This window comes from Lactuca virosa, chromosome 4, assembly GCF_052849685.1.
Source record: "Lactuca virosa cultivar CGN04683 chromosome 4, Lactuca_virosa_CGN04683_v6, whole genome shotgun sequence".
NCBI classification, from domain to species: Eukaryota; Viridiplantae; Streptophyta; class Magnoliopsida; order Asterales; family Asteraceae; genus Lactuca; species Lactuca virosa.
The window spans coordinates 303223741-303236017 of record NC_136429.1 but is presented as its reverse complement, the minus strand read 5'-3'; positions in this window follow the sequence as shown (position 1 = coordinate 303236017).

The window sequence follows — 12277 nt, the reverse complement described above, 5'->3', positions numbered from 1 at the left end:
ATCCCTTTAAAATTAAATGTGTCATATTTATTATTCCTAACAACGTAGCTAGGCTTTATTTTTCCATAGGAAACAAGCAACAAAAATAAAATTTCATAGAACAATTATGTAGATAAATAGCTATCAATGTTACTTTCATAGCAAAGCAACTATGCAATTTTATTCCGTTGAAAAAGTTCGTTGCAGATTAAGCATGATATTTAATTCCGTAGCATAATTACAACGGAAAATATTTTTAAATTTTCATTGCAAATTTTCTACGAATGGTTTTTCTATAGAAATATAAGTAGCAATATACCAACGGATTTCGAGTCGGTAACAGTTTCTGTAGCAATTCCTATGCTTGCTATGGAAAATTCATTCCATAGAAAATGTGGCAACATATTAGCTATGGACCGACATTCTATAGCACGATTTATTGCAGAATAACATCGGAAAGATGTTCCAAAGCTACGTTTCGTAGCTATTTTGGTTTTTTCTTGTAGTGGTGGGAAAGGTAGTCGTCTAGGCGGAGAAGGAAGGTAGTGGCACTCATAGGCAATGTTCATATATGAATATACTTAATTTTAAATTCACATATGAATATTACATCTCTATGTTGCGTTGGTACGTCAACGTTTTTGCGGCAAAGAATAAATGTGTGACCCAGATTTATTTTTCTCATTCTCAACCTTTTTTCTGAAATGAGCTTACCTCTCTCTCTCTCTCTCTCTCTCTCTCTCTCTCTATATATATATATATATATATATATATATATATATATATATATATATATATATATATATATATATATATATATATATAGGGTGAGATTCAATAGAGAACATAATTAACAAGGAACCAATGAACCAATCGTCAGCGTCGGAAATCATAATGATCAACGGCCAAGGAAATAGATGTACACTTTTATATTGGACGCACACACTAACATTCACAATCTGAAAAAATGTGACAACCCGAAATTTTCTATTCAATAGAGAACATAATTAACAAGGAACCAATGAACCAATCGTCAGCGTCGGAAATCATAATGATCAACGGCCAAGGAAATAGATGTACACTTTTATATTGGACGCACACACTAACATTCACAATCTGAAAAAATGTGACAACCCGAAATTTTCTATTCTGTACAACCCTTCAATTCAATAGAAGTCAGAAAAGTTGCTGCTAAGTTTCAAACTTTTTTTTTTTTGGAATAAGTTTGAGTATTGTAGGATTTACACTTTAGGAGATATCAGGAGAGAGGATGCCCTAGGGTTATAGTGCATCACTGTTATTCCTAAACTCCAAGGAATTGGAGTTTAATGCCTAAATAAAATATTTACAGCCAAAAACCCTAAATTTGGGAGTATATATATATGACACTTAGTCATTATTTACACTTTTTCCAAAAACAAGATCCAAATCCATTTCTCTCTCAAGTATCATCCAAAAACTTTTCAAGATCTTCAATCTAGTAAGTGTTTCTATCTTTCTTAAGTTGTTATATGACTTAATCTAGTGTTTTAACACACTTCTATCCGTGAAATCATTCCAAAAGGGTCAATCTTCAAGTTTCACCAAGAACACACACTAGTGTTCTTGGACTTTTGGACCTTTTCGAGCTTCTACCTTGTAAGTACTTCTATCCTAGAGTATCTTAAGGCTTGTTACACTTATATATCACAAGAAATCATCCAAGAACACCAAGATCAAAGGTGTTTACGGTCCAAGAACACCTTGGACCGTAAACCCCATTTAGGGTGCCAATGTGTGCCCTAGCTTATCCTAAGCCTAGGGTATTAACTTAGAACCTTACCTTGATGTGTTTATCACACAAAAAGCACAAAAACCTCACATTTATATGTGTTTACGGTTTGGGGTTTACCCAAAACCGTAAACACCCCAAAGTATGTATAAATGGCCCATATTCCTTCCTTATGCCTAGAATCTAACCTAGACAATTACCTTGATGAGCTAAGGACTTGAAAACCCCCAAAATACCATAAACCTTATGAGTTTACGGTAGTAAACTCAAAGGAAAATGGTTTAAGAACCGTAAACTCCAAATAGGAGTGAAATGGTGCCCTAGTTCCTTCCTTAGTCACATCCTTCAAGTAGAAAAGCTTCTAGGGACTTCTTAAGGCTTCAAACAACAAATGGTCAAAAGTGTGTGAGCTTACGGCCGTAAACCCAAGAGTTTACGACCGTAAACTCTTTTGGATGTGACCATAAAACCGTAAACTCCCTAATGGAGTTTTCCTTGAACCCCAAGCACACTAGCCTTTCCTTACAACACTTAGATGCAATCCTTAGCACTTATAACACTTATATGAAGTGTTTAACATGTCTTAGGATGTCTTGACTTTGTTATTTAGTTGTTAAAGACTAATTGAATACATATTTGTGATATTATATGTTATCTAGGATCATAGAGTGTGTTCAAGTCTTCACTTGACACCTAGCATCCTATTCAGTTCGTTCAATCCCAACCACTTGCTACAGGTGAGTTCATACCCCTTAATCTATCTTTTAAATGTTTTTAAATGCTTTTATGGGGGGGATACAAGTTGAATCATGCTAGTTATTATATCAATCACATGTGATTAATAACTAGCATACAAATGAATTTACTACACTTTTAGCTGTTTTACCAAACAAATTTCTTCAAATGAATTTCCAAAACATTTTTACTAGTTTAAAACTCTTTATTAAACTGTATTACATACTGAATGTTTCTTTTCAAAACCCTGTTACAATTTTGTTTCAAACAAAGGTTTTTCCTTATACTTATATCTGTTCTTATATACTGCTTTCAAATCATTTTACAAACTGACATCAAGTCATCTTCTTAGTACTTTAAACTCTTTAAAGATTTTACAAAACTTCTTTTGATTCTTTATATTATAAATTGCATGCCTATATATGTATAGTTATATAAGAAATGTTTAAAGGACCTAGGAAGGCTATCCGCTTTATTTCCTTTTCCTCGATTTGGATGTGGTCTGGTGAGTATCAGGTATCCGTCCGAAGGTCGTTTAAATATTAGTTATGTATCATGTGTACATATATAGTCATAAAAGGTTCTTCCAGTCGATTCGATACCCTTGGGTAGCAAGGGTATACATTCATGTTCCTACATTACTAGTAAACTACTATAGGGGTAGTTTAGGAAGATACTAATACTAGAACAATGAATCATACAAAGAGTCAGTTCATTCATGAGTCAATACATGCTAGATAGAGAGAGAGCACACAGAACATTCCAATACATGCTAGATGGAGAGAGAGCACACAATACAGGCTAGACAGAAGAAGAACATACAATACAGCTAGCACACAAATACATTACATATACATTTATACATTTATGTGAGCCATTAAACGGGTCAGGGCACTACCTGCCATGACTGTTTTTGTATCCAGAATCTCCTTAATTGGGGAGCGTATGAGTTTGTGTATAGATCTATACTGGATTGACTATCCTACACCTTGCTGCTCGCTACAGTGGGACTTGCAAGTCTACGGGTGCCAAACGTCATTTTTACGACATCTTACATTGTCGTTTTACTATTGAGTCGGTAGCAGGATACATGCCGATCACATGTTTCCTTAAAATATACAATTAGTTTAAGGTAGTTAGTACAGCAGTAGTCACTTTTCATAATACTACAGTACTAGGTTATTTTCCCATTACATTCACTTCGTGAACATTCACACGATGCACGGAAATGTAGAAGCTATATTTTTGGTTAATGATAGTCAGATTTGGGAAAATACACACTCTTACATGAGACACAGATAGATACTAGATGCCTTGGTAGAAGGCTACTTTTAGTAGGAAACATAGGGTTTTCTAGAAGGTTCAAAGCTTTTACATACTTAAACTTCACATACTTACAAATTCATACTACAAATGCTTTTCACAAATACAGACACTAAAATACTTATGATCTCACCAGCCTTAAAGCTGACACTCTCTTTCAAAATAACTTGTATCCTCAGGTCATCAGTAGACAGGTACAGATGCAAGGTTTAGAGAAGATGGAGCTTATTCAAGACTCATCTTTCATTTTGATTTATACTTTGGTGTCTATATAATTTCACAAAATACACTTGTATTAAAATTATACTATTAATGCAATGGATGATGTTGTTGCTTGTTTACTACTATTCATGGTTGTGATACTGTACATGACGTCCTCCGCCCCAGATCGTTTCCGCCGTTCTTAGGTTTTGGGGTGTGACAGATTGGTATCAGAGCATTGTTTATAGTGAATTAAGTATATCAACCCATAAAAGATATACTAACTATAAATACAATGGGATTAAAACACTCTAACCAAGAGTTAATACTTTTAAATAATAAAATATTTAATAAAGTATACGTGCCTGCATTCATACTAAAATCAGTGTCACAATGACAAGAACAAAAGTATTACGAATGTTGAACATCACAAGTAAGCCTGGGGATGTATGGTCAGTCCTGGGAGTGGCATAGCCTGATCAACTATGCTGGTCCGAGGAGTGATTTGCATATGCTCAAGAATGGTTGTGATGTGACAACAAGTCTAAAAACTTACCAACACCACCACAATGAAATACCATAGGGGTATTTAGTGTTACTGTAATTACTTATCCGAAAACTAAATAGATTTTTATTAATATGTCAATAGTTGTTTAGTGGATACACTAAGGTTATATGTACTAGGATGTCATAGACTTAGAATCTGTGAATCTTTGCTTTATGTCCTGTCCTCGTTGGGTTGGGGGCGTAGGGTTAGGGTCACTTATTCGAAGGTCTATCCTATCCTAAATACATATAACTGGTATGCACTAAACAAGTATTGAAGCAACTGATAAAGATCATATTATAATTATCTTAGTTAGTTCGTCTATTTAGTTAGTTCTCATTATCTCTTTTCTCGCGTAGATAACATGGCTGGATTCCATCACTATGGCAACTTGTACTTCCCTAACCAGGGTAATGAAGGCGGGTTGAAACTGATCCAGGAAATGACCACCCAATCCTTGTGGATGGTCACCAGGCTGAAGGCCTTGGAGATGGTTCTGACTCCGAGCCTGAAGTAGAGAACCTACCCCCGATGGCTCTTGTTCCAAATCCTAACCCTCGTCCGACTTTTCTAGACCCGACGCCTCCATGGGTGGAAAGCGTGGAAACATGGAGCCAAGGGCAGGATCAGCCCATGCCATTTAATGGAGACCGAAGCTTTTATGACCTAAGCGAAGGGGGCTCAGCAGACAGAGTCTTGCCAATCCTAGTCCGCAGAGTGGCCCGGAATGAGATTCAAGGCAGGACAGCCCTACATCAAATCACAGAAGTTGTCGCCAATGCGAGAATGCATACCCTCCGCACTATTCGTCTGGAAGATACTAGTGAGAAATCTGAGAGAGACCATGAAACCCTGCTGCAAGCACTGGCTGAATCACGAGCCGAAGTCATAGAACTCCGAGTACGCCAGAGGGTGTACGAAAGACACCTGCTTGATGTGGAACGTCAACTGGCTGATCTAAGGGTTCACCAGAGGGACGACCGTCACCAGTTTTAGATGCCTTACTTTCTTTCCCTGTTATAAGGAATCGTTTTCCTATCTATGTCCTAAGTGGCATTTTTCTATAAGACTATCTTGTACTAGAGGTACTTTTAGTTAGGCCTTTATGCGGCCAAAACCTTTCCACTCTGGATATGATGTAAGACCTTCTATAAGGTCAATTTTTCCCGAACTTATTACGCCATGAATAGCAAGGATATTGATAGTCGGCTAACTTCTGCGTCATTCTTTATTCAAATACTTTCATCATCCCATCATGGGAGTCTATTTGAAACCCACACTAGTCAAGTTATTGAACTAGGGAAATTAGTTCAGGGATAATTTCCAATTCTTCTTCAAGGGTTGGATCATGTTAGCTACCAACGGATGGTACCCTGTTTGACGTCAAGCGTCATAAAACCATTCTACGAACTCACTTCTACTCCGTACTAGGACTGCATCATAGGGATGTAGGTCAAACCTACGAGAACATACATCTACTCTTTAAGTGATCGATCGAAATACATCTAGGTTCAATGGTAGTCTTTTCTAGAAACCCTAGTTCATTAAGAAGGATTAGTAAGAAGGTTATTTTTATGATTTTCTCGCTTATACATTCCCAAATTATATATAATGAAGACCTGGTAGACAATAGAATGTGAGATTTCTAACTTAGTTTCTTTTCCTCGTTGGGATGTGAAACTAAAGTAGAATCACACATTTTACTATCCGCCCAGTCTTGATTATATCATAATGTGTATAAGCTAAGTGTTCATGTATAATAACTCATCCCTTAGTCAAAATCAAATAATCTAGGGTCAAACTTAGTCACTCACGAACTTCATGTCTTTCGTATTACAGAATCATGTCATCAATTGGAACCAGTCAGACGATCAACGAAACCCTTGCCTTTCCTATGGACGCCGCTACTTTTCAAGCCGCAGTTACAACTGCCGTGACGGCTGCCGTGGCAGCTGTCCTCGCAAACCGCAGCGCTATTAACGCAAGCAATGCTGACGAAGGGGTGGACAATCCCGATCATGGTATCAATACAGGAAGTCATCAAACGATAACAGTAACAGACTCGCAAAGCCGAAAAACAGAGAATAGGAAACGAAAGCGCAAAGCCCAGAAGGAACGCAAACGATCACAAAGACTCGCCATGCAACAACAACAAGCGGCAACCCCTGCCATCCCAGTGCCAAGCAGGCCATACGAGGGAAAACTTCCGAAGTGTGATAAGTGTAGTTTCCATCATCATGGGGCTTGCCATGAAATGCAATGTTGCAATTGCCTAAAAATAGGGCACCATGCTCATAGTTGTGGAGCACCGGCCCTACTCATCACTCAAGCCCCTGGCATAGAGGTCAACCAGACTTCCAAGAGTGGTGGTAAAGCAGGACATTTTAAAAGGAAATTTTCAAAGTGGACGAACAAGGAGGGCACTCGTGTCCACATAACTCTGACTCGACACATCACTTCCACCACCGATATTGGTACTAGCAGAATATGTCATCAATGTGGTGAGATAGGACATCTCAAGAAAGACTGTCCAATAGCAAAGAACTCGGGCGCAGATGGGAAGATTCTAAGGATCACAGCTGCAGGAGAGACTACGTCGGTCCCTCGTTAGAGTACCTAGGCGTTCGTTGTAACAGACACTTAAACTGTTTAAAATTAGTGCAACTTGAGTCTTATCTTTTGCGAGATCCCGTCAGTAAAGGGATGCTCGTGCTGCGTATACTTGGCTTTTGTAGTATACCTAGTTCGCAGCAATAGTCTAGTAGTGAATCTATAGTACTGTAACGCTGTTAAAAGTTGCACTGTTGGATTTTGTCTATAACGCCTTTATGATCAAGTCAAATGTCTCTTTCCCAAGTGAGTCCGATATTATCTTACAGCTAGATTCAATTCGATCCACTCAATACCAATTTCGTACGTACATCTCTTTCACCGTACACGTCTTTCTAGAGAAGCCGTCATTCCAAAATTCCGAGGTACGCATGCCGAGAGTACCTTATGTCCCGTACCTTTCCCGAAGACACTTCAGCAAAACTCCCCAGAATACTACTCGTACAGTACGTCAAGTTCAGCCCGAAGATCCATACAATTGATCTATCACTGAAGAAGATATATACAAGGGTGGTATATAATCAAGGTTCTACAGGTTTAGAATTGATGATTCCACTTTAACTTCTTTTCCTCGTTGGGATGTGAGCTTAAGGAAGAATCATTTATTCGACTACCTTTTTAATCTTAATTATATACGACTCGTATACACGAGACGGTGATCGATGAACCATGTATGACTTCTACAATGAACCTCAGGACGGAGACTGCCCAAGACTATGAGTAATCACATCGTCATGTGAACAAACTTGGAACCCAGTACGACTCTTACAACCAGATCGCCCTACAGTCTAAACACCTACAGAGCTACAAGAACAGTCAGGACAACATAACGAACTACCCGGCAAAAGAATAGGAAGACCAAGCTCCTCGCCTAGGAGAGCTCCGGTCTTATTCTTCAGAAAGGTGGACGAATAGTATCATGAGTACATCGACTATCGAAAACCTCGTCAAGATTTCCATTGGAAATCATTACCCCTGCTACGCATAGATGAGTTGGTTTAGCAAACGCAAGGAACGAATTTCCTTTCAGAAAAGGACCTGAGATCCGAATATCACCAGTTTCGATTGTTAGCGAAGGATGTCCCGAAGACAACCTTCCGAACTCAATGCGAACACTACGAGTCGGTGGTGATACCCCTCGGATAGGACCAATACGCCCGTAGTATTCATGAGCTTAGTGAATAGGGTACGCCATTCTTACTAGGATCAGTTCATCATTTAATCTTATAAATGACCTACTTATCTACTCTCGTAGTAAGAAGGAAATCACAAAGAACATCTACAACAAACCATAGAACCAATACATTCAGAGAAGCATTGAACGAAGTTCTCTAAATACGAGTTGTAATTGAAGAGTCCAATTGCTAAGACGCACTATTAGTGATATGGGAATTCTTGAGGACCCTTTCAATTTATCACAACCGTTGAGAATTTGTCAGCACCGAAGACGCCATCGGAAATTCGCCAAATGCTAGGTTCCACAGACCTACTGTCGTAGTTCATCTAGAACTCCTCGCAATTTGCGAAACCTCTTAAGACTTTGACACAGAAAGGAGCGACCCTTGACTAGGAAGAGAAGCAAGAGAGAGAAACCCTTGGAACTCCAGGTGAGAGACCAATTTCATTTGGAAGTCTCAATCTGGGAAGGCTTAATACGCTTCGTAAAGCGTGGAAAGCTAAATTCAAGATAGTTAGGACCTTCGAGATTCTTGCCAGAATCGGCCTGTAACTCGCAAACTCAATCTACCCCGCGAGCTTAGTAACGTACATTCTATTCTTCACGTTTCGAACTTGTAAAAGTATCTATCCGAAGAGACTCTTGAAATCCCACTCGAAGAGATCGAGTTCCACAAGAGCCTCACCTGAGTGGAAGAACCGTAGCGACCATGGACCAAGAGGCCATGCGAACGATTCATAACCGTTTCCCATTAGTGAAGGTTCGCTGGAATGCCAACCAAGGACCTACATTCACTTGAGAGCGCGAGAATCAATCGATTAGGAAGTATCCCCACTTCTTGGCTCGATTATTCATGCCTACTTCCTTACCTAAATTTTAATTTCGGGACGAAATTCCTTCTAAGGGGGGGATGATGTGACAACCCGAAATTTTCTATTATGTACAACCCTTCAATTCAATAGAAGTCAGAAAAGTTGTTGCTAAGTTTCAAACTTTTTTTTTGGAATAAGTTTGAGTGTTGTAGGATTTACACTTTAGGAGATATCAGGAGAGAGGATGCCCTAGGGTTATAGTGCATCACTGTTATTCCTAAACTCCAAGGAATTAGAGTTTAATGCCTAAATAAAATATTTACAGCCAAAAACCCTAAATTTGGGAGTATATATATATGACACTTAGTCATTATTTACACTTTTTCCAAAAACAAGATCCAAATCCATTTCTCTCTCAAGTATCATCCAAAAACTTTTCAAGATCTTCAATCTAGTAAGTGTTTCTATCTTTCTTAAGTTGTTATATGACTTAATCTAGTGTTTTAACACACTTCTATCCGTGAAATCATTCCAAAAGGGTCAATCTTCAAGTTTCACCAAGAACACCAAGAACACACACTAGTGTTCTTGGACTTTTGGACCTTTTCGAGCTTCTACCTTGTAAGTACTTCTATCCTAGAGTATCTTAAGGCTTGTTACACTTATATATCACAAGAAATCATCCAAGAACACCAAGATCAAAGGTGTTTACGGTCCAAGAACACCTTGGACCGTAAACCCCATTTAGGGTGCCAATGTGTGCCCTAGCTTATCCTAAGCCTAGGGTATTAACTTAGAACCTTACCTTGATGTGTTTATCACACAAAAAGCACAAAAACCTCACATTTATATGTGTTTACGGTTTGGGGTTTACCCAAAACCGTAAACACCCCAAAGTATGTATAAATGGCCCATATTCCTTCCTTATGCCTAGAATCTAACCTAGACAATTACCTTGATGAGCTAAGGACTTGAAAACCCCCAAAATACCATAAACCTTATGAGTTTACGGTAGTAAACTCAAAGGAAAATGGTTTAAGAACCGTAAACTCCAAATAGGAGTGAAATGGTGCCCTAGTTCCTTCCTTAGTCACATCCTTCAAGTAGAAAAGCTTCTAGGGACTTCTTAAGGCTTCAAACAACAAATGGTCAAAAGTGTGTGAGCTTACGGCCGTAAACCCAAGAGTTTACGACCGTAAACTCTTTTGGATGTGACCATAAAACCGTAAACTCCCTAATGGAGTTTTCCTTGAACCCCAAGCACACTAGCCTTTCCTTACAACACTTAGATGCAATCCTTAGCACTTATAACACTTATATGAAGTGTTTAACATGTCTTAGGATGTCTTGACTTTGTTATTTAGTTGTTAAAGACTAATTGAATACATATTTGTGATATTATATGTTATCTAGGATCATAGAGTGTGTTCAAGTCTTCACTTGACACCTAGCATCCTATTCAGTTCGTTCAATCCCAACCACTTGCTACAGGTGAGTTCATACCCCTTAATCTATCTTTTAAATGTTTTTAAATGCTTTTATGGGGGGATACAAGTTGAATCATGCTAGTTATTATATCAATCACATGTGATTAATAACTAGCATACAAATGAATTTATTACACTTTTAGCTGTTTTACCAAACAAATTTCTTCAAATGAATTTCCAAAACATTTTTACTAGTTTAAAACTCTTTATTAAACTGTATTACATACTGAATGTTTCTTTTCAAAACCCTGTTACAATTTTGTTTCAAACAAAGGTTTTTCCTTATACTTATATCTGTTCTTATATACTGCTTTCAAATCATTTTACAAACTGACATCAAGTCATCTTCTTAGTACTTTAAACTCTTTAAAGATTTTACAAAACTTCTTTTAATTCTTTATATTATAAATTGCATGCCTATATATGTATAGTTATATAAGAAATGTTTAAAGGACCTAGGAAGGCTATCCGCTTTATTTCCTTTTCCTCGATTTGGATGTGGTCTGGTGAGTATCAGGTATCCGTCCGAAGGTCGTTTAAATATTAGTTATGTATCATGTGTACATATATAGTCATAAAAGGTTCTTCCAGTCGATTCGATACCCTTGGGTAGCAAGGGTATACATTCATGTTCCTACATTGCTAGTAAACTACTATAGGGGTAGTTTAGGAAGATACTAATACTAGAATAATGAATCATACAAAGAGTCAGTTCATTCATGAGTCAATACATGCTAGATAGAGAGAGAGCACACAGAACATTCCAATACATGCTAGATGGAGAGAGAGCACACAATACAGGCTAGACAGAAGAACATACAATACAGCTAGCACACAAATACATTACATATACATTTATACATTTATGTGAGCCATTAAACGGGTCAGGGCACTACCTGCCATGACTGTTTTTGTATCCAGAATCTCCTTAATTGGGGAGCGTATGAGTTTGTGTATAGATCTATACTGGATTGACTATCCTACACCTTGCTGCTCGCTACAGTGGGACTTGCAAGTCTACGGGTGCCAAACGTCATTTTTACGACATCTTACATTGTCGTTTTACTATTGAGTCGGTAGCAGGATACATGCCGATCACATGTTTCCTTAAAATATACAATTAGTTTAAGGTAGTTAGTACAGCAGTAGTCACTTTTCATAATACTACAGTACTAGGTTATTTTCCCATTACATTCACTTCGTGAACATTCACACGATGCACGGAAATGTAGAAGCTATATTTTTGGTTAATGATAGTCAGATTTGGGAAAATACACACTCTTACATGAGACACAGATAGATACTAGATGCCTTGGTAGAAGGCTACTTTTAGTAGGAAACATAGGGTTTTCTAGAAGGTTCAAAGCTTTTACATACTTAAACTTCACATACTTAAACTTCACATACTTACAAATTCATACTACAAATGTTTTTCACAAATACAGACACTAAAATACTTATGATCTCACCAGCCTTAAAGCTGACACTCTCTTTCAAAATAACTTGTATCCTCAGGTCATCAGTAGACAGGTACAGATGCAAGGTTTAGAGAAGATAGAGCTTATTCAAGACTCATCTTTCATTTTGATTTATACTTTGGTGTCTATATAATTTCACAGAATACACTTGTATTAA